Source organism: Chiloscyllium plagiosum, chromosome 15 (assembly GCF_004010195.1).
Source record: "Chiloscyllium plagiosum isolate BGI_BamShark_2017 chromosome 15, ASM401019v2, whole genome shotgun sequence".
Classification (NCBI taxonomy): domain Eukaryota; kingdom Metazoa; phylum Chordata; class Chondrichthyes; order Orectolobiformes; family Hemiscylliidae; genus Chiloscyllium; species Chiloscyllium plagiosum.
Window position 1 is genome coordinate 36,345,537 of NC_057724.1, and position 22,925 is coordinate 36,368,461.

A 22,925-nucleotide genomic window follows, 5' to 3' on the forward strand; every position below is an offset into this window, starting at 1 on the left:
TGTGCACCATGTGTATGTGTGTTCCTTGCAATCAGTAACACAAATAAAATAAAGAGGTGAGTTAGGCCACCTCTCTTCACTGTGAAACAGTAAGAAACTTGGGAACCTTGTAATGTTCTGCTATCAGATGTCCTTTCATGTTTCATCAAGCAGTTAAGGTGCTTGTCTGTATGTGGAGGCTTCATTAATCCATGTAAATCAGGTGAATATTATACCCCAACTGGTCTACCCTGAGGAAAGTCACTGTGCTTCCATTTTAGTAGTCCACTCAACAGAAGTTTGAAGTATGGATCTGGAAAGGTAAACAATCAATATTTTTGTACTGTGAATCAGGAACAGTCCTTCAGGATTCGCAAGCAGAACATGAACTGATGCCACCTTTTTTTTGGCTGGGTCAGCTGCCATGTTAGCTGATATGGAATTGCTATCTGGGTGCATAGCTTTGACCAAGTATGAGAATGTCACCTGGTCCTGAAAATGTACTGAGTGAAAGTCCAGCCGACAAGGGACGCAATCAGCTGCCCGTTCTGCCTTTTTGCCACAACTGAAGAGAAAGCTGGCGATGATATAAAATGGGCGATTTGTTGTCATTCACTTTACACTAACACACAAAACTCAAAACCGACCACCAATGGTTAACCTGTAAATTGGACTTCTGGACTGGAATCATTTAAAAACACATCTGATACTGATAATGGTAGGATGTGGCTTCTTTCCAAACAAAAGAGCTGGGATCAAAATAAATAATGTTAAGCATCCCTACTTACCTCGTGATGTGGTTGAACTGGAGACAGTGATATTGTGGTGTAAGAAATGTTTAAAAAAACACCACAAAGCCCCACACAGCCTTTCACTGTTTAATCAACTGGAGGAAACTGTGAAAGTAAATGAACTAATCATTTCTCTTGCTTTGCACCCCTCCATTCTGCTCTATAGCATTTATTATCCTCAGTTCTTTACTAATGCAAAAATAACATTTACAATAAAGTATCTGGAACACTTAATAAGTATCTCCATTGTAAATGAATACTACACAGTTCTTCATTTGATTTTCCAGTTCTAAACTTAGGAAACCCACTTTGATCAAATGAGGGCACTGCCTCCCTGAGGTAGAATAGATTCTTCTGTTCTCTGCTTGAAGGCATGTCCAACCCAGAACACCATGACATCCACTATAGCTGGGCAAAGAGGCAAGTCCCAATAGAATAGGGATTAAATATCCTTCTGTTAGTATCAAATCTGATGCATACTGACCATCCAGCTAACTGGATCCAGGCCCTTAAGCAATTTGCTTGCTAGACAACATATGTACTTTTACATGCATGTTGTAATATGAAGATATGGAGAGTGATGGAGAAAACTTCAAACTTCATCCCATCAAATTACCTTCCCATACAATCAGAGAAGGTGTTAACCTGCCCATTTTCTTCCTCACCATCCACGGCCCCTGACACCATCCAGGCGAAGCAATGATTTACTTGTATTTCACTCAAATCTATTCTCAAATGACCCCAAGTTTCCAGTTGCCTGCCATTTCAACACACCGATATTTCTGGCCAACATCTGTCTCAGGCTTGCTACAATGCTCCAGCAAAGTTCATCACAAGCTGGAAGAATAGCACCTCATTTTCTGCTGGAAGTAAGAGTTCAATACTTTTAGGGCCTGAGCACCTTCTCCCATATTCTTACCCCAACCCCCACACACCAGGCCTTATTATGTGGACTATCATGAGCAACCCATTGTCAATCACTGGATGGTCCCTATTAGCACCAATTCATTCCCCAGGCTGACTTTTACCCATTCCTTTCTCTATCCAACTGTTGTTCTCTCTCTGGGATTTATTTCCCCCTATCATTTGCTCCTTTCTCTCCCTGCTTATTTAGTATATATACACACACCAAACTTTTCCCAGCTCTAATCAGTTCTGAAGATGGAACACCTGGACCTGAAATGTGAACTCTGCTTTCTTGCCATAAATGCTGCCAGACTGACTGAGCTTTTCCCAGCATTTCTATTTGTTGGATTTCCAGTATCCACAGTTCTTTCGTTTATTTTAATACAGGAATCAAATGATGTCACAGATCAGTTTCAACTATCAACCTAAATACAATTAAATCCAAATGGGAGTGAATCCACAAAACAGAACTACTCCTAAATCAATGAAGAAATGGTGCAAATGACCACACAGGTCATAAGTCCATGGAATTGAAAATAAAAACAGGAAGTACTAGAGAAACTCAGCAGGTCTAGCAGCATTTATAGGGAGAGAAACAGATTTGACACAGAGTCCACTTCAGAACTGAAAGTTGCTGGAAAATGTGGTTTTTATGTAGTTCACAGAGAAGATGGAAGACAAATTTCAGATTGTAAGGATGTAATGGCAAAAAACAAAATGCAAAGATAATGATGGCAAAGAAGAAAGTGTTGCAAAGCCGGTGTAATGTTGTTATGTGTGAAAAGGAGAAAATGTGTCCACTCTGACAGCAAAGCTAACAAGACAAAGACGACAGACAGGAGAAGGGGGAGGAACACAAGAAAAACAAACTGCTGCGATCATAACCTGAAGTTGTGGAAATCAATATTGAATTCTGACGTCTATAAATGCCTAACTGAAAATGAGGTGGTGTCTTCCAGCTTATGTTGAGCCTCATTGGAATTGTAACAGGCCAAGGATGGAGATGTTAGCATGGAAGCAAGGTGATTTATTGAAATGGCAACAGCTGAAGGTCAGGGTAATTCCTACAGAGGGGAGGTGTTCCACAAACCAGCCATCCAGTCTGTATTTGGTCTCACCAACATAAAGGAGACTGCATTATTAGCAGTGAACACACACTAGATTGAAAGTAGTACAAATGAAATATTGCTGCATCTGTATTTGGGGCCTTAGATGATGAGGTGAATATACCTTCTACAATTACAGGGGAAGATGCCACAGGGAAGTGAGGAAGAGTCAGTGATGGAAGAATGAAAGAGAGTGTCACAGAAAGACTCGCTGCAGTGAAATGCTGACAATGGAGGGGAAGAAAGATGCATTTGGTGGGTGGCATCCTACTGGAAGTAACAGAAATAATACAATGAATCTTGGAAATGTATGTTTCTGAGTATGTGCTGGTATGACTGTTACAGATACCAAAATGAATATACATTGATGGGATAATCTAGTGGGGGAGCTTCACATTTCACCATGCTTTGAAAACCAAAGTTGGGTTTGTAGGATTTGATGGTAGAACTTTCACTATACTCAAAAAGGGTAAATGCTAGAATACTTTACAACTAATTGCTCAATTGTAATGGACCAAAATTGTTTTTTTTTTAAAATGGCATCTGAGAGTTTATGAAGCATGTACCTAACCCACTTGGAAGTGGAATCCTTGTCTTAATATCTTTTAAGAGGGGCAAGGTAATGCGTACCAGGTTATACTCTCAATTCCTCATATAACCTTTACATTCACAATGCCCTGACTCAGATGTGAGAATGTTCTGTTTAGCAGGAAGCATGCTTTGTGTTTGCCCATGGCTATAACTAATTTATATCTGGCTGTGTTTGATAACTAAGGAGCCTCCTGGTGTTAAACAGAATTTAATGTTTCTGATTGTATCAGCAAGTATCAAGTTTGAGAGAAATCTGAAGCTGTCATTAAATATTGATATTTATCAGATTTACATAAAAATAGTACAACAGTCTTGGTGTAAAGCTTAGGTTAGACTGTTCCAAGAATTGTTGTTTGTGGTTACTTACTTAATCTTCAATAATTAACTTTAATTAAGCTAGAGTTTTTCATTATTCATTCTTGAGATGTGGGCATCACTGGCTGGTCAGCATTTATTGCTTTCCCTAACAGCCCCATTAGGAATTCCAAGATTTTGACCAGTGAGAGTCAAGGAACTGTGATAATTTTCCAAGCCAGGACAGGAAGTGATTTGGAGGGGAACTTGCAGGTGGTGGCATTCCCATGTATCTGCTGTCCTTGTCTTTCGAGATGGAAGTGGGTCATGGGTTTGAAAGATATTGTCTAAGGATCTTTGGGTGAATTTCTGCACTGCACCTTGTATACAGTACACTGCTGCTACTGAGCATTGATCGTGAAGGGAGTTGATGCTTATGAATGTAATACCAATCAAGTGGGCTTCTTTACCATGGACGGAGTCTAGCTAAAGTGTTGTTGGAGCTGCACACATCCAGCAAGTGGGGAGTATTCCAACACATTGCTGAATTGTGCATTGTAGATGGTGAACAGGTTCTGGGAGTCTAGTGGTAAGAGTTACTCCCTGCAATATTCCAAGCCACTTGACTTGCTTGAGCCACTGTATTTATATGGTGAGTTGAGTCGAGTTTCTGATCTATCAAGATGTTGATAGTGGTGACTTCTGCAAAGGTAACACTTCTGAATTTTAAGGGACAATGGTTAGATGGTCTCTTATTGGAGATGATCATTGCCTGGCATTTGTATGGCACAAACGTTACTTGTCAGTTATCAGCCCAAACCTGGACACTGTCCAGATCTTGTTGCATTTGAAAACGTATTGTTTTGGTTTCGAGGAGTCGAGAGTGGTGTTAAACATTCTGCAATCAGCGAACATCCCCACTTCTGACCTTACGATAAAGGGAAGGTCACTAATGAATCAGCTGAAGATGGTTGAGCCGAGGAAACTACCCCGAGGAACTCCAGCAGAGCAGTGTCCTGGAGTGGAGATGACTGACCAACAACCACAACTATCATGCGCCATGTATAACTTCAACCAGCAGAGCTTACCCCCAGCATTCAATGGTTCCAACTGTGTTCGGGCAAAATGCTGTGATTACCTGTAGTTTATTATGCACCAATCCACCTACTCAAAATACTGGAGGATTGCCAGTTTAATGGGCTTCTGTTTAACATTCAGTATTGGGAAAATTTTCCTGAGAAGAGGATTAAAAAGGAAAAACTCAGGAAGCCCAAACGCCAGAAACAAAATCTAAAAAAAGACCCTATCAGCTTGAGGTCTATGTGATCTTGGCAAAATGGCTCCCGGAGTTGTGAATGAACAGCAAAGATGGACTCATCGCATTGGAATCTCAAATCATCATTTATGTCCAAGAAAACCACAAACTCATCTTATTCCCTTGCCTACATGTTCCACCACATTCTTCACTATCTTAAGTGAAGCTTCCATAATAAGTCTTTCATACAGTTCTCTTGTGAGGGGTGCCTTCAACTTCGTGTTTTACACCATGTAAAATCAGCTCTCCTCAATCAGTTACTAAATGCACAGCCCAAAAACTTCTCATCTCATACTTCAATACTCTCATCTCAAATTCTTCACTACTAACTTTGAACACATTCATTTTGTTTTGAAGGAGAAATAGGCTAACAGCAGCGTCTGTTCATTTCTTAGGGCAATGACCTGACAAGAGTCAACCCGACTGGATTAAACAAAGCCTTGCTGTGAACTATTAATTATACCATAATGGGAGCATTCTCCATAGCAATGTCTCTGCTGATCAGAGTTCACTTGTTAACCAATAAGTATTCTCCTTTCATGCAGTACAAGTGCTGATTTTCTTTGTGAATTTGTATTCTTATGAAATGCCCTGTTGAGTGCAAGACAAAAAGCTCCATAAAAAAAGTTTTTCAGAATTATGAATGTTTAATATACAACTGAATACTAGGAGCTGAAACAACAGATGGATCAGTTAGTGGCACTTTGTTCTTCCTTTACGTAGTTACTGCTTGATTTTTCATGTCTTACAAAAAAAAAGTCATTCTAAGGCATGCCCGAGATAGAATTCACAATCAGGAGGGGTAACATGAAGTTGCACAAATGAAAGGATTCGAGATTACTCGAATTTATTTTTAGACCAGCTAGATCCTTTAGTTCAAGTCTGATATCAATATGCAAAGAAGAGTAGCAGGAAACAAAATATCAAAATAACTTTGGCACTCATTTTAACATACAACCTGTGAATAATGATTGCTATTTTGTAGGCCGTGTGCCAATTGAAATGTTTCCTATCCCAGGAGTAATATGCTTGTATGTTATCTTCCCTAGTGTTCCGATTGTTTAACTAGGTCATATAAACATTGCCCTTGACGCAGTTTCAATATGTCTGCACCTCAGATGGGCAATGGAATGTTCTCACGGTCTCTCACCATAGTTCTCTAGAAAAATGAGATACTCTGTCACTCAAAAGTTCAAGTATCCTGATTTCCTCAGCAAAGCTTCAAAGGAATGTTGCTTGTGTTAACTGAAACCACTAAACAAGCTTGAATGGTTTACTGGAGTTAGTCTCTTCGCTCCCATAAACTCAATTAAAGGAGACACAGACCAGTACATTAACCCCCAGAGAAAATGTCCTACTTTCTCAACCGGGAATGTTGCCTTCCCAATGATATTTACATTTTTTCTTGGCATTTTGACAAATGAAGTAAAACAGCAAACAGAAATCTTTAATTGCTCTGAAGTAAACAAACTACTGTTCGCATAAAGTGACTAGATAAAGTAGTTAAGAGTGTTGTTTTGAGAAATACAGTTTAAGCAACTCAGGTCCCATTTTCAGAAATTAGACACTGTAAAGAACTCAAGGGATGGGACGTACAAAAGTGTTTAGCCCTGAAACTCAGTTAGGAGTAGGCAGGTATGATGTCGAGTGCAGACTGCATTCAATATGCACACTTGAGCAGAGACCAAAGGTATTGGCAGGCTTGCACCACAAAGTAGACTACAATTGCTAACAAAGAGGTTTTGTTGTACGATACAGTGAGTAGCTTCGAGTTTGACTCCCATCACAAGGCTTGTGGTCATGGAAGCAGCATTCATAATGCAATTAGGCACATATAAAAATCAACCTGAAAATCCTTAGCGGGTTTGGCATGTGTTGCAGGAGCAGGAGAGATCCTGGTGAGCTGTGTGATGAAAAAGGTTGAAGGCTCTACCATCACTGTCCATAGTCTGTTGCTAGGTTTCTATGAGTACAAAATGCATCCTGTCAAAGTAACTCGGATTCCCTATGTGGATCTGTAGCACACAAGGCCAGCTTGTACCTCCTACAGAGTGCAAGACAAAAAGCCAACACTGGGAGTAATTTAAGCAAAAGGAACATTGAATGATGATGCAACAGGACAAAGACAGTGCTCCAGGTATCTAACACGGCACTGCAGGCTTTAGTGCAGGGAAAAAAAGGGCAGGTGAAAAGAAGCCCCGATCCACAATAGGTCAAAGTCCTTTGGACAGACAGTATGAAAGTAGGGGCAGAGAGCTATAAGCTGTATGTCCTACTGATTGACTGATCAAATCAAATAGCATCTTCCTTTAACTGTTCATAGAATATAGACTATATAAGTAGCCCGTGCTTGCAAAACTCAATAGCCACTGTCAGAGTTGATTCAGTAATTCGACAGCATTTCTCAGATCAAAAAATCCTCACAGATGCTGCTACAATAACTGTCAATTTAACTTGTAAAATGGCTCATTTTATACTTGCAAGTGACATACCTTCATAATTAGGGACCTATTCTGAAAATAAGAGGACGTTCAATCCTTGCAGCTTATTTGAATTACTGGGGAACTTGGAGCCTATAATTGTCTATTGCTTTCTCAAAGGCAATACCTTGTCTCCTTAGAGTCAATTAGTTTACCAATCAGTATCCTTTTTGTCCTGTAGTATGGATGACAAAGTTCAAATGACCACAGTATTCTTGTGTACGTCCTGATGAACAATTTCAGCAACATCTCTCTTTTCAGCAATATTTAAGTTCAAAACCACAAGCCATTGGTTCTCAAAGCTATGGTAGTATCCCAAATAGATGGTGGGGTGGTCAAATATCAACCATGACACATACTTCATATGGCCAAGTTCACCTCACTCTCAGACTTAATACTGCTGTTAGATTCACATCCACATCTCCCAGCTCGGACACAACTATTCAACCCTGACAAGCACATCACTCAAACACAGTGCACCAAAGACTCCCACTGAAATGATTCCCCCTCTTTTTGAGCAAAGGGGCACATAATTTGAGGCAGCAAGACCTGACCAGTGTGGGACAGACTCTGCTGCATGTCCTCAATCCCATGAAGGAGAATGCTCACCATCCTGCTAACAGCTATAAATAAAACAGTGGTCAGCGGTGGTGGTGAAACCAAAGATGGTGTGCTCATATCTAATTCTTTTCACATCCTACCTACAGCAATCTAGGTTTGTTCAATATATCATTTTAATTGCATGACATTGTGATCTTTTGCTATAAATTCTCTGTCTTATGATCCTGTCCTGCTAGTTACCTGAAGAAGCAGTGCTCTGAAAGCTAGTACTTCCAAACAAACCTATTGGACAATAACCTCGTGTTGTGATTTTTAACTTTGTCCACCCCAGTCCAATGCTGGCACCTCCACATTATACCCTCTAATCCCACATTCCCTGTTTCCCAAGATGCTGGTAGCATAAGGATTACCCCTTGTATTCCTTCCTTCTCCCCTCATAGCAACCCTAACCTTCAACATCTTTAAAGATACCAAATGATTGTAAAGACTTGACCAGGCAGTGTCAAAAGAATATGAAAAGGAAAGAGGGAACAATGACAATTACTGTCACTCACCAACATTCACAGCTACCAGCTCAGACACTGACACAGTATGTGCATTAGAAAGTAGCTCAGAGGCAGAATCTGTACCTGCTGAGTGACTACAGTGTAGAAGGAGATGTCTGCACAGCTTTCAACAGTCAAGGATGGTGCCATTCAGAGGACCTGTGGGCAGTACACAAAGGATTCCATGGAGTGTAAATCTGCTCACATTTCTCAGGAATGACAGCATTAATTTTCTCAGTACTGCCACTTTGATAATGTCCTCACTGTTGCCTCTCAGACCAGCAATCCAGAATGCTGCTGCCTCTGATGACAGTTGAAAGCTGGGTCCTCCAGGCAAAAAACATTGACATCTTCCTTTAAGTCACCCAACACAAAGTCAGCAAGCTACTACGAGTCATACTGTAGCCACTGGGATAACACTATGCATTGCATAGGGACAGGCAAAGCCCCACTGAAGATAAGGACAAAAGGGATGCACAAGGGTGATTTGTTGCCTTTTTTGAAAGCAAACTATTCAAAATTACAGACCAATTTGTATGGAACTTTTTTGTTTTGTGGTGTTTAAGTGGACACTGTCGGTCAGTAATGAAGTTAGGGTGTGGAAGCCGGTAAATGGGGAATTTGGGTAGCATTCACTGATGCTGCAGTCTAATGGGACGAGCACAGACAGCCTGATTGAAAAGAAACTGGTGGCTGTCTGTTCCCTGCCTCATCATCCTCAGCTGCTTGCTTGGTATCCAGTAGCAGGGACCGTACCTTCATGATGGCTAGGTTGTGGAGGACTTTGTTGATGACAGTGAATCATGATATAGGCTCCAGCAAGATCGAGGTCTCATGCAGACTCATCCAGACAGGAGAAGGGCTGTTTTAGCACCCTAAAGGTCAGCTCAGTGATACTGCTCTCACTATGTATGCTGTCTCCATAGTTTGAGAGCCAGAGTCATTAGCAAGGTGGTTGGTGAATAGCTGTCATCGTTCAACAGCTATTCTCAGTTTGTCATCACATTGCATCAGAATGAAGGTATGATAACTTATCAGTCTCTTGAGCATTGTACAGCATGCTGAGCAGTAAAGTACAAACAGACACACCAGTTGGACATACAGGGTGCAAAATATCTGGTCACAGTAGATCTGAATTTACATGTGACACCCGCAAAATGATGTCTGTAGAGTCAATGCATGGAAAAAGCTTATAATCCTGGTGAGATCATGTGCTTTGTCCACCTGCTTCTCCCAAGAGAGAGAGTGAACTATTCAGCTCACTTCGTGCAAAAGCGTCCCTTTACAACAGAGACATTGAACTGTGAAGTGTCGGCAATGTCACCTGCTCCAGCAAGGAGGCTGATGCGATAATATTTGTCACAATAGTCTCTTTTACATCATTGGATATGTGGTCCTCACCATGCACCCAAGCTGCAGTTCTGCCTGCAATAGCTTCCTGTGAGGAGACATTGCAAACACTGTTGCTCACTGAAGCAGAGATAGGCAAGTTGTTTTTAAAGATGCTTGGGGGATATGGTGACATTTTGAAAGCCTAATTACCACATCCTTTTTCCTCCCAAAAGAGCTTGTTCTATGATTTTAACTCTTCTCATTCTCCCTGTCATGCATGCTACATGCCAAGTGGGATGTAACTACAGTACCCATGACTGGAGAAGTGATCTGAGCTGAACAATTAAAGTGAGAACCAAGACATTCAGCACATGCCACACCACCTCAGACCTCAACAGCTTTAGAAACAGCAGTACAAAATCTTCAAACACTTCTACTGAACACAGCAAAACCAACCAAAATTAAACATGCAACCTGGAAGTGGTTAACAATCCCTTTAACAGCATTAATGATAAAGCCCCATTGTAGTCTAACTGATGTCATGATTTATCTACTCTGCAAATTTGTGCACATAACTGATGTTCATGTAAACACCTACTCAAAAATGCTGTCTAACATACTAGAATGTCTGACATACTAGAAATGGGAGAGATGTCATGTCATTTTGGACCTGAAATTATCTCTATTACACAGAAATGCAGCTGCTAAGTAATGGCATGTGTACATGTAAACTTAACGACCAAGTTATCAAAATGAAAAAAAAGTTAGGGCAGTTGACAACTTTCCATGCTATTATAATTAATGTGGAATATGACTATTATATGACTCACTTATGATATGACCTATATAAAATAGCATAAAGTAGACTTACAAATTCAGGTCAGTTTGAGATATCTTCTTTGGTTTAATATCATTAATCATTCCTAGAAGTGATTTGGGTGTTCTATTTTGATGAAAACTGACTCATATTCCTTTATATTTGTGGACCTAAGTGAAGAATAGAAAATGTATAGCAGTGCAGCATGACTATGTGTACTTCACAATGTCTCCAAAGATGACACAAGCAAATACTTGGTGGGACAAGCTGAGAAGCCATCTCAATTTGGTGAAGGATATTTGTGTGTGATGCTAACATTTTGCAGCAGAATATTTGCACAACACTTGACAACTGTTTGGATAGCTGTATTTAGGGTAAGAGTAACAGAATGCCAGTATGTTCTGGGGGTGGGGTTTGTTGGGAGGGAGGGAAGTAAAATGTACAGGGGAAAAGAAAGATGAACAATAATACCATGAGGTAGGCAAAGACACAAAAAATTATAGGTGTTTGGTTGTACACTAGTTGTGGTCCATTTCTTTTGTAATGACAAAAATACCTTGCAGTGTTATAATCATATCTTAATGAGCTGCCCACCCAATAGATTACTAAACACATTAATTGCATTCAGATAATTCCCATAGACTGCAAATAAAATGGATATCCAGGCGATGTGCATTGATTTATCATGCATTGGTTGTATTGATTAATGGAAAAAAGATTGATTAGGACAAAATGAAAATTCCTAGCTCTTTAAATTGTACTGAGATTACTTTTATGCCTACTTAAGCAGTATGATGGAATTTAATTTAAAGCTTTATTTTTCTTTTTCTTTTCTTTTTTTTTCTCTTACACTACCACCTAAGTGTGGTAGTGCTTATTTTTTCCCCAGCACCCATGGTGTGTGTGTGCAGGTGTGAGACACAGTGAAAGACACAAAGTGCACGAATCTTTATTCAAATTCCACCACCAGGAAGATAGGAAAACACCCGGGTGGCCAGTGACAAGCACTGCCCTTCACATCAAGGGGCAGTGCTGTGTGATCAAAACAGTGAAGGGGAAATTTAAAGCTTTATACAGACCTTCCAATTAACACATTATTGTACTGAAGGATCAGCTTGAATTGTGGTTTCCAATTGGTCTCAAGCCTAAAATCAGAGCCAGAAAACTACTAGCTGAGCAGAGCTGACACCTATAGGTAGGACACTGCAAGTTACTTGATGGGATTACTTGGTTCTTAATTCAGCCTGTCCTAATAAACTAAATCTATTACATTTTACAAAAATAGATTTCTTTTTAAGTGTAGAAAATGCTAATGCCTTATTTCTCCTGAAATTAGGTTTACTAAATGCCTGCTGGAAATACATAAACAAGTGTTTTCAGTCAAGATCTCAAAATGAAACAACTGGATGGCAATATTAATGCAATAGACAAACATCACAACTTTAGTATTGATTAGATTACTTAGTGTGAAAACAGGCCCTTCGGCCCAACAAGTCCACACCGACCCGCCAAAGCGCAACCCACCCAGACCCATTCCCCTACATTTACCCCTTCACCCAACATTACGGACATTTAGCATGGCCAATTCACCTGACCTGCACATTTTTGGATTGTGGGAGGAAACTGAAGCACCGGAGGAAACCCACGCAGACACGGGGAGAATGTGCAAACTCCACACAGCCAGTCGCCTGAGGCGGGAATTGAACCCGGGTCTCTGGCGCTGTGAGGCAGCAGTGCTAACCACCGTGCCACCATGCTGCACACAATATTGTGTGCAAGAGATTAAAATTCAAACCTGAGCTGGACCTCAGATCTGCCCACTTCCACATTCAGTATGGGGGACTGAAGGAGCGATAACTAATTGGATCACTTGTGCATAATTTTCTCAATAAATCCCTACAATTTGCCTGTTCATTGGAATGGACTAGAGAGGCAGCAACACTTAAGTACATGCCCACTCCAAGAAAGCTTTGATCAGTAGCCATTTCTTTTCTTTTGCACATGTTTCTGATCAATTCCTCAAGCAATCTAGACATTACTAGGTAAATTTTAAGCCACACACATTGCTGAGATTGGAAATTAGGATACCTCTTATTGTCAAGCACTTTATTACCTAATCCACAGGACCAAAATAATCTGCTCTCCTTTTAACTAATTTTAAACTCATTGTCGGGGTTTCCCAGACCTTAGGGGATAAAGAAGTAGATAAAAGAGGAGAGAAAGGCTGAATCAGCAAGATGATTGGTTTTAATCTGTCGACCAGAAGCAACATTCCTCCCTTCCCACCACTAGGTCAATGAGTAGCCCACCCCTCCACTTGCTGCTGTCCCCCCTCTCTGCAGTTCAATCTCGCCACACATTACTCTAACTCTTCCAGAATTGGCGCTCACTCATGATCAGGGCCACATGATCTAAGTCAGACATGCACTTGTCACACTAGGAACTAGAGCCTCCGTAGATATATCTGGTCCCCAAGATTCCCTTGAAGCCTTCCTTTTTGGTGCTCAACTAAATCCTTTGCAAATGGAGAACTGACAGAAAATAAATGAGTTCAATTAACAGAACATTTAGGACATCCATTCTGGAGTGTCAAAACACCTCCCACATGGAATTTTAAACGTTTGTCTAAAGTGCAAGTATTAACATTAAACCACTTTAGCTTTCAGAACAAAATGTGAACTTGAAAACTAAATGTCAGATATCATCTAGTAAAATTTTAAAAATCTAAGAGTTTGTTTGTGGTATTTAGACAGATTGACCATTGTTTATTGAAAGGAAGCTGTAAACACATAGCTGATTCATTTTACAAGGCAACAGATGTTTATCCAGAAGTTCAAGCTCCACTCAGTAAATTTGCATTTTTCCAAACTTCTAATGCTATTTACCATAGAGATTCTGGATCCAGTTGTAATAATAAACAGTGTTAGCTCTGAGATGCATCACTAAGATTCATTACATGTACATGATGCTTTACTTTATTCCCATCTCCAGCCATTGCCACCCTCATTATATAAATACCACTGCTATTAGGGAATCAAACATGATGATTTATGGAGCCAGAAAGATTTTTCTAGCTTTTTAAGATGACATACCACAGTTCATTTGTAACACTTCTTCTCATTAGAAGTTTCGAATGTACCAGAGGTAAATGCAATCATAAACACATTGTGACCTTTCTTAATTTCCTAATGGAATGGGGAGGTTTGAACTAAAGTATTAACAGACAACATTAATTCAAAAGACAGGCACAAGAATTATTGCCGTCTTAACTAGATCACAGTACAATCGGTTTTATACTTTACAGTCAATGTTGTTTACTCATACAAATGGTCTGAACACAAACAAAACCAATATCCCTATAGAACAAATCAGAATTCCCTATTATAAACACTATTTAAAACATTCAGAAGTTCCAGTGTCTGAACCTAATTCAATGTGTATAACTACGGATAGATTGAGACCAAGGAAAATCAGCAAATGATGCATACCTCTAAATATGAAAATAAATCCGAATTTCAGAGACATCTTTCTACCATAGTCTGGCTTTTTGAAAAAAAAGAGATGACAGGAGGTGGTATTGTTGGAGAGAAACCAACATATACCAAAAAAATGCGCCAACCCAGTGAATCCTGCAGAGTGGCAAATGAAAATAAAACTCTTTGATGTCTTCTAGCCTTGGCATTAATTGCCTGCCAGTTGTATTATTGTGCAATGATTAAATACATCTCACACTCTGCCAGAAAATGAGTTTACATAAGGGAGTGTGAAAAAAAATGTTTACAAAGATTGTTGCAGCTGTCACCTGGTTTCCGAGTGTGAGAATACTACAATGTTTCTTACTGAAAGGAGGTAGGAAATAGCTTTTCAGCTATATTTGAAATGATAAGAATCATACAGCATGGAAACAGATACTTCGGGTCAACACGTCTATGCCAATCAGATATCCTAACCTGACCTAATCCCATTTTCCAGCCTTTTGCCCATATCCTTCTGAACCCTTCCTATTCATTCACCTATCCAGATGCATTTTAAATGTTGTAATTGTACTTATCTCCACCACCTCCTCTGGCACCTCATTCCATACACTGATCACTAGTGTGAAATGTTACCTCTCAGGTCCTTTTTAAAATCTTTCCCCTTTCACTTTAAACCTATGCCCTCTAGTTTAGGTCTCTCCCACTCTAGGAAAAAGACCATGACTTTTCACTCTTTCCATGCCCCTCAAGGTCACCCCTTTTTGCATTATCTCAATTTTAACAACAACCTCCCTTTAGCAAGGAGACCACAATGGAATACAGTTTTCCAAAAATGACCTCAATGTCTTATACAGCCATAAGATGATGTCCAAATTCCTATACTCAGTGCACAGGCAAGCATACCAAATGCCTTCAGCACATCCCATCTACCTTAACTCCACTTCAAATGTTTGCCTATTGCTCAATTGAGAGAGTTTGGTTTGACAAAGTAATGCAGAATCCATTTAAGAAAAAGAAACTTACACAACTTGTGCATGACCAAATCTTTTGTTAGTTAATCTGTCCTGAGAAACACCTCAGACCTTCTCTTGTTCTTTATCTGCAACCCTGCACTTCTGATAGAAGGGTCAGAATATTCATTATCCCTTTTGTTCTGAAGGTAATCCACCTGAAATGTTTACTCTTTGCAGGTGCTTCCTGGCCTGAATTCTGTCAGCACTTATGTCTTTCAGATTCCCAGCATCCACAGTCTTATGCTTCAGTAAATATCCTCCTTCCTATCTTGCCATTCAGCAGCAACCTTTCAGATTGGCAGTTTTAATCATGATTTATATCCACTTGATTACACAGAAAGGTATAGTTTGTTATATATTCTTGCATTGTTTGTATTGTCTGTAAAGATGCTAATTGTGAAAGTATTCCAGAGGGTAATAGTTACTGACACATTGAGAATTCATGTAATACAAAAAGGTACCTAAGCAGACTGCCAGCTGGACAACCTGGCAATTATATTAAAAGACAAAGTTGTCTTTCCAAATTTCTCTTGCTTCTATTGGCACATTTATAAATCGGCAATGAATCATTGGTTTCAATCCTGGATCAATGGTGATGATATTTAAAGCCTTCAAAACCAGGAAATCAAGCTGAACTCAAAGTATTGTGGCTATTTCTGGATTGGAAGACCCAAGAGACTAAAAGAAAAAAAGTGTACTTGGTTGATCCAGTACATGAACTCCTTCATACCATACGTCAGGTCACAGCAAACTTGTAGGAGCTGAAGAAAGAGGATGTAGACAACAATTGGCTAGTCATATGGCAAGAATTTTAAACTCAAAAAATATGCAGGGAGATAAGTCGGACTTAATACAATATTAAAAAAAACAAATACTATCACCACTACACAAGAAGATGCTTCTGCATCCCCGTTGCAAAAAAAAGCCAATAATATTTGGATTCAAGGCTCGAACTTCAGTGGAGACCAGAAATGTCAACATACAGCACTTCCATTGACCTTTTGACTTTTTCTCACAAGACCCCACCAGGGGTTATTTAATCTAGTTACCATTGATTTAAAAGATAGTAGAAAGAATGCTCTGACAGTCATGTATGGATAGGAGGTGTTCCATATATTTCAATGGGAAAATATTCATTATAGACAGCAATACAGCATTGCTGTAATGAAGAATTGGCAGTTTTATAAGCATTGCTATATTCCCAGCTTAAATACTTGTAAAACAAAAAATATAAACTGTTACGTTCTGATTACATTATATTATTAACATGGCTTTGTCCAAGGGAGGTCACAAATTTAATTGAGTTCTTTGACCAAGTGACAAAGCAATGGATGAGGGTCATACTGCAACTATTGTACAGTTTGATTTTCAGAAAACATTTGATTTAGTGCCATTTGGCATGTTGGTTAGCAAATTAGAGATGTTTGGGACCAATAGGTCCTTGGCAGCCTGGATTAGAAGTTGGCTACAAGATAGAAAGAGGTTAGGTATAGATGGGTACTTCTCAAATTGGAGACAAGTAGAAAGCGGTGCATCCCAGGGATCAGTACTGGCACCCTTGTGTTTTTTGATGTATATAAAAAGATTTGAAGAGAAAAGTGTTGAGGGTAAAATATCTAAATTTGCAGATGATACTAGGCTAGGAAAATTAGCAACGGAGGATGACACTGAGCGACGTCACAGAGACATTAACAAGTTGGCCAAATGGGCAGACATCTAGCAATTTTGAGGAAGGGCCACTCAACCTGAAACGCCAACTGCTTTCTCTCCAGATACTGCCATATCTGTTGAACTTTTCCAGAAATTTCTGGTTTTATTTCTGATAATTCCAGCATTCACATTTCAGTTTTTATCTGGCAGATACATTTCCGTGCACTGAAACGTAAGGTGATGCATTTTGTTAGAAGGAACACAGAGACAATACAGGTTCAATGAAACAACTTTGAGGGAGTACTGGAGCAGAAGGAACTCGGGCTTCACAGGCATGATTCTCTGAAGGTGGCCAAAAGTTGAAACAGTTGTTAAGAAAGCTTATAAACCCCTTAGGTTTATAAATAAAGACAGAGTATAAAAGCACGGAAGTTATACCACACCTCTACAAAACATTGTTCAGCCCACTTGTGGGTTGGGTTCTGGGTAACATATTCAAGGAAGGATTCTAAAACCCTGGAGACAGTGAAAAGGAGATTTACTAGGATGATATCAGGAATGGGGGATTTTAGGTACAAGAAAAGACTAGAGATATTGGTCATCTTCTCCTGGAACCAGAGAACAGTAAAGGCAAACTTAGTGATATTTAAGAATATGAATAATTTTGACATGGTAAAGAAGGATATTGTTTCCTCATTAGCATGTCAGGAAAAGATTGTCAGCAAGAGAATGAGGAGTGAGATGAGGAGAAACTTCTTTACTCAGTTGTTAGGATTTGGAATGCATTGCCTGGGAGAGTGGAGGAGGCAGATTCCATATGAGGTTTCAAACAAGAGCAGGATACACATTTGAAAGGGATAAAGATAGAGGGTTACAGAGATAAGGCTGGAGAGTGGAATGAGTTGGGTAGCTCTTTTAGGAGCTAGTACATGATGGGTTGAATAGCCTCCTTCTGTACTGCAGAACTTTATGATTTGGACTTAAATGTAGAAGGTATGATTAAGAAGTTTGTGAATGACAAAATTATTTACCACCCAACCAATAAGGATAGCTGTAAATTGCAGGGAGAATGTCAACAGACAGATGAACAGAACAACAACAAATGGAATTGAATGTGGAAAAGGTGAGGCAATGCACTTGAAAAGGGCAAAAAAGGCAAGAGATGACACTAAATGGTAGGACCTGGAAAATACTGAAAATCAGAGAGATTTTTGTGTATATCCACACATTCCTGAAAAATGTAGCACGGTTGACAGATAAGGTTGTTAAGACACTATGACACCTGCCTTCATTAGTTGAGACACAGAATGCAAGAGTAGGATCTATAATTGGAGTACCACATGCAGTTCTGGTGTCCACATTATGAACAGGATGTGACTGCAAAAGAGAGGGTTCAAAGGTGATTTACTGAGATGTCACCTGGCTGGGTAAGTCTGAGCTATGAAGAATGTTTGTACGGTCTTGGATTATTTTGCTTGGAGCAGAAAAGGTTGAGGGGGGCAGATTATGAGTGACATAGATAGGGTGGACATGGAAAAACACTTCCATTAGTAGAGGGACCATTGGATTACAGTAACAGGTAGAAGATGAGCGTGGAGGGGAATTCCACCCATTCCCCAACTCAGTTGGTAGTAGGCATCTGGAACTCATTGTTTCAAATGATGAAGTCAGAAACTCTTGTAATACTTGTGCGATATTGAAAATAATCATTTCCATTCCCACATGTTCAGACTATGGGCCATGAGCTGGAAAATAGGATTAGTACTATCTGATCTTTGTTGACCAGCTGAACAGTAGGTCAAACAGATTCCTTCTGTGCTGTAAACATTTGAGTCGGAGGAAATAGCACTAATTTACATGTCTAAGAAGAGATTAAAAAGTGGATTGATCACTGCAGAATTGAAAGCTTTTAAAAAGGGTATACAGGAGCATTTAGATTCTGCCAAAAATGTAAAATTGCTTTACCAGGAAGAAAACTAAATATGCATATCAAGATGAAATGCCAGGTGAAATACAACTGCCATAAAAAAGGTTTTATAACAGAGATAGGCTAAGAAGAACACAAGATCTGATATCCTGGAGAATTCTTATAATACAGAATGACTTGAAACAGAAATGCTAAAGCCCTAGCTGAGTAAGCAAATATACATCCAGTAGGACCAATAGCTGACGACACTAAAATCACAAAATATGACTTTGAAGTAGTTACAGTCAGGGTCCTCTAGCATGGAAACAGCCTTTTTCAGTTCAACTTGTCCGTGCTGACAAGATATCCTGAACTGACCTAATCCATTTGCCAACATTTGGTCCATATCTTCTAAAGCCTTCCTATTCATGTACTCCTACAGATGCCTTTTCAATGTTGTACATGTACCCACATCCACCACTTCCTCTGGAAGTTTGTTCCATAAACACACCAACCTTTGTGTGAAAAAAAGTGATCCCTCAGGTTCTTTTTAAATCTTTCCCCTCTGACCTTAAAACCTATGCCCTCTAGTTTTGAGCTCACCTACCCTGGGGAACACCCTCGACTATACACCCTATTCTTGCCCCTCCTGATTTGATAAGGTCATCCCACAGCCTAGGACAGTCAAGGGAACAAATATCCCAGACTATTCAGCCTCTCCCTATAGGCCGGGGCTGTTTTCTCTGGAGCATCGAAGGCTGGGGAGGATTCTCAGAGGTTTGTTAAATCATTAGGGGCATAGATAAGATAAATAGGCAAAGTCTTTTCTATGGAGCAGGAGAGCCCGGAACTAGAGGGCATAGGTTTAGGGTGAGAGGGGAAAGATATGAGAGGGGCATCTTTTTCCACACAGAAGGTGGTGTGTGTATGGAATAAGCTGCCAGAGGAAGTGGGAGGCTGATAAAATCATTATTTAAAAGGCATCTGAATGGGTATATGAATAGGAAAGGTTAAGAGGGATATGGGCCAAGTGCTGGCAAATGGGACTAGATTAGGTTGGAGTATCTGGTTGGCATGGACAAGTTGGACCAAAAGAGTGTTTCCATGCTGTACATCTCTATGACTAACTCAAACCTTCCAAACCCAGCAACATCCTTGTATATTCTTTTCTGAACCCTTTCAAATTTAACATCTGTCCTATAGCAGAGAAATCAGAATTGAATACAGTATTCAAATATTTTGTCAATTATTTCAATTTGGGAACTGAGGTTCAGCATCAAGGGAACCCATAGATGCATTTTATCTATGGTATCTGCAGATTAGTGAAAAAAAGTTTTTTTTCATTCATAGGATGAGAGCATCACTGGCTCAGCCAGCATTTGCCTGTAACTAATTTCCAAGAGGGCAGTTGAGTCAACAACATTGCTGTGGATCTGGGGTCACACATGGCCATTTAGCCCACCAAGTCCACACCGACCCTTAACAGCACACCACCTCATTCCAATCCCCTACCCTATACCAGTAACCCTTCATTCCCCATGGCTAACCTACACATCATTTGTCCTACAGACAAATTAGCATGGTCAAACCACCTAACCTGCTCAACTTTAGACTGTGGGAGGAAACCGGACCACCCAGAGGAAACCCACGCAGGCACGGGCAGAATGTGCAAATACCACACAGACAGTTGCCTGAGGGTGGAATTGAACCCAGATCCCTGGAGCTGTGAGGCAACACTGAGCCACTGTGCTGCCTCTTTAGGTAAGGGCAGCAGTTTCCTTCTTCAAAATTTGCGAACCTGATGGGTTTTTCCAACAATCAAGTGCATAAATTTTGTTTAAAAGCAGTTTTATTTTCATAAAAATTGCACACCTGGAGCTAAATTAAGTTTGACTGCATCACTTCTCTAGTTATGAAATGAACTTACAGCTTTTCTCCATATAGGTACTTGTTTTCAGAAAGAGGTTATCCAATAGTGTATTAAGTGATTTGAGAAAGAAGAAAGTGAGACTGATTAAATGATACATTTTGCTGACCACTCTAGCTTTATCTTTAATATCTATTAAATATCACAAGATTCACCTTTCAGACACTTAGCCTTAAAAGAAAGTGCTCGCTAAATTTAGGAGGATTATTATTTAATTCCCTTTCATTTTCCAGAATTCTGGAATATTCTTTTAATGTTCATTTGCTACATGACAAAAGTAGAGATTTATGAAGACAAGGACCAGTGATAGATAACTGGAACTCAACAAATAAGGGCTTTGAAACTCTTCCAATGAGCCTACATAAAATTCTCATCAGATATAATGGTTGGAGATCATTCTCATTTCCCAGTGTTCTCCAATAAATACCAAAGATGGAAATTTCCAACTAAACTACAAATGTGCTATTAGTTAACTCTGAAACAGATAGACACAATGTTTTTCATTTGTGCTTTTATTATTCACCATATAAACAATGCAAGTCTCATTTCAAAACTCAAAAGATAAAAAACTTTGCTGGTCCTGTACCTGGATGTATTTGAATATCATTTCAGAGAATACAAAAATATAAGTATATACTTAAGCTAATAGCTAGTTCTCACACTTAATTTGTGGAAAGTTAAATGGAAAAGTAATATTTAAGAGGTTTTTAAAAACTAACAGGGAGGCTAAAGGTGTGATCACTCAGGAGAATAAAATGGACACAGTGACATAATCAATCAGCAAGTTCTAACATATTATTACTATACCCTCTAGATTTACTATAAAAAAAATCTGTGCTGGTGCCCATGACTCCATCTCTCTAGGAGAGTCTATGAATGTACTTATCTCTATTTAAGTGTGTAGTTTTCTCCTCATGGGAGTTTTTCTTTATCTCCCTCTCAGTATCTCTGCTGATGGATCTCTCCCTTTCTTAAAGCATAGCTCTTTCTTCATTGAAATGTCTCTCTGAGATGCATTTCCTATGCTCTCTAATAGTGTTTATTCCTTTTTTTCCTGCATCTCTATATATTGTGCATCTTCCCCTATCAAATTAGGGGTGCCATTCTCTTTCTGTTGGTATATCTCTTGCTGTCAGCTTGACTCAATGTCGGTGATCTCCCTTTATTATGGTAAAGCTCTCAACTCCATGTCATTGAACATCTTTGTGTTGATGTGCATCTATTGTTAGAGATCTACATCACAATATTAAGCAGGTTTCTAGTCTTCTGTTATACTAAGTCAGAAGTGCAAGTTGAGAAATATGCATTGCTCTCTTCCTCTGATCTGCCATTATGAGACTCTGTCTTTGTATATCTTGTCTTTTTATCATTTAGCTCTGTCTTTGTTGGTTTTATCTTATTTTGTTATTGTCTACTCTGCCTCGGAGGACAGTTCATACACTAATAGCATGCAGTCTATTTTCATTTTGGATGTTGGTGGATAACAACTGATGCCATGAGATTTATCTAAGGCTTCTATAAATATTGGGAAAACAGGTATGCTTGCTGTAGTGAATAGTTTGATATAGTCTAACAAGAGTTCTCATGAAGCTAGTATTACATGCTTTTATTAGTTACAGTTGTTTGAAATCCTTGATTTTTCTTTAGCCTCTCAGCTCCTGGAAGTAGAAGTCATGATGATCAAAATGTGATAAGGAAACATGAGCAGGCAGCAAGCAATGGTCAGGAACTTTGACTGGCCAGTCAATCTCAATACACGTATTAGAGACTATAGGACCAGCATGACTTGTTGTGACACTTGTGAAATTACAACTTGCTTGCTTTGAAGGGTTACATTCTTTGACAACAAAGCACATATGAGCTTAGAGTCCTAGTGGATGCATTTAGAACAATTTTTTGATCTGTTGCAACCAGATATCTACTCTAGCTTACTGAAGCTTATCTGGTTGACTATTACTAAAAAAGATTTACTTTATTTAACCTATTTTCTTAAATCAACTGTTCAGATGTTTTCACCCACCTAGAGAGCAGGTGGACTTTGAACCAGTCAATTTTGGGGTAGGGACACCACACCAGGACAAAACTGTTTAAGAATAAAGGCCATCTTCCAGGTGAGATTTAATAATAGCAACTTAAGTCGAGAATGATATTTGCTCTTAGCTGACTTCCAAACACGGCTAGGATCATTGGAGATGTTCACTGGGAGTCTCGTTAATATGGTATTTAAACTATTAAG

At 39.4% G+C, this 22,925-nt stretch overlaps 1 protein-coding gene across 2 annotated transcripts in view; it reads right to left on the minus strand.

The window, feature by feature from the left end:
* The window catches only part of mid2 (midline 2), a 244,722-nt gene that overhangs the window by 186,253 nt on the left and 35,544 nt on the right, over positions 1-22,925 (minus strand). The window contains exon 2 of one of the 2 annotated variants that reach the window (XM_043704702.1): positions 11,797-11,862. The exons of the other annotated variant lie outside the window; for it this stretch is intronic. The gene's annotated coding sequence lies outside the window, so the exon portion shown is untranslated. The remainder of the gene's footprint in view (positions 1-11,796; positions 11,863-22,925) is intronic. 2 annotated transcript variants of the gene reach the window in all.